Below are 1,464 nucleotides of genomic sequence, written 5' to 3'. Positions count from 1 at the left end.
TTCTTAGTTTCAGATGATGCAGATGGGTTTGTAGCTACCTCATGCACTCCTCTAATGACTATGGCATCATTTCTGGCGCTAAACTGCTGGGAGTTGGAGGCCATCTTCTCAATTAAATTTCTGGCTTCAGCAGGAGTCATGTCTCCAAGGGCTCCACCACTGGCAGCATCTATCATACTTCTCTCCATATTACTGAGTCCTTCATAAAAATATTGGAGAAGAAGCTGTTCTGAAATCTGATGGTGGGGGCAACTGGCACATAGTTTCTTAAATCTCTCCCAGTACTCATACAGGCTCTCTCCACTGAGTTGTCTAATACCTGAGATATCCTTCCTGATGGCTGTGGTCCTGGAAGCAGGGAAAATTTTTCTAAGAATACTCTCTTAAGGTCATCCCAGCTCGTGATGGACCTTGGAGCAAGGTAATACAGCCAGTCCTTTGCCACTCCCTCTAATGAATGAGGAAAAGCCTTTAGAAATATGTGATCCTCTTGGACATCTGGGGGTTTCATGGTGGAGCAGACAATGTGAAATTCTTTCAAATGTTTGTGCGGGTCTTCACCTGCAAGGCCATGAAACTTTGGAAGCAAATGAATCAGTCCAGTCTTAAGAACATATGGGACATCCTCATCAGGGTATTGGATGCACAAGCTTTCATAGGTGAAATCAGGTGCAGCCATTTCCCTTAGAGTCCTCTCACGAGGTGGAGGTTGTGCCATGTTCTCAGAATGTGCAAAATCAGAATGCTCAGAATCAGAATGCTCAAAATTATAATGCTCAAGATCAGGATGTTCAAAATCACCAATATCAGAATGCACAGATTCACCAGTTATGGAATGCTCAGAATGATCAAAAGGTATAAAATGATGCCTAACTAATCTATGAAATGTCCTATCTATCTCAGGATCAAAGGGTTGTAAGTCAGATGGATTGCCTCTAGTCATACACTACATTCAGCATGCACACAACTAGTTGCCTTGTCATGTAAATAAAGGTGTAGGTTTGAACTACAGCTACCCTCAAATGATATCCAAATGACTTGAAATTTTGTGAGCAACCTTATAAAATGATGAGAAGATAGCACAAAAAATTTCAGACAAAAATTCAAAGTCTAACTATGAAAGCTAAAAATGGTAGGTTAAGAAAAATAAGTGAATAAAACTTGAAAAATAAAAAACTTTTGACAGAATCGCTTTTTTTGGACGATGGAGACCTCAGCCAGCCTATGGCGGGCTGCCACGGCATAGGAAATTTTTTTCTACCCCAAATGCATATATAATAATTGCGATTCTGATAACCGGAGCAAAAGTTATGGCCGTTTGAAGTTTTGGCAAACACAAAATTTGCTAGTTTTTTGGAACTTTCAAATCTGACCAAACTAAAGGCTCTAGCTATTTTTCCCACACAATATGGATTAAAAGAAGTTACCACAAAAAAATTCAGCCAAAAATAACAACCCTAGCTA

General features: G+C 39.9%; 1 non-coding gene across 1 annotated transcript; it reads left to right on the top strand.

Annotated features, from left to right (window-relative positions):
• The first annotated feature begins 234 nt into the window (after positions 1–234).
• LOC112999873 (small nucleolar RNA R71) lies at positions 235–341 on the top strand. Its single transcript, XR_003265091.1, has one exon. It is a non-coding gene; the product is annotated as a small nucleolar RNA R71 (small nucleolar RNA).
• The last annotated feature ends 1,123 nt before the right edge of the window (positions 342–1,464 follow it).

This window comes from Glycine max, chromosome 16 (assembly GCF_000004515.6).
Source record: "Glycine max cultivar Williams 82 chromosome 16, Glycine_max_v4.0, whole genome shotgun sequence".
NCBI classification, from domain to species: Eukaryota; Viridiplantae; Streptophyta; class Magnoliopsida; order Fabales; family Fabaceae; genus Glycine; species Glycine max.
This window is presented reverse-complemented; position numbering and strand designations above follow the sequence as displayed.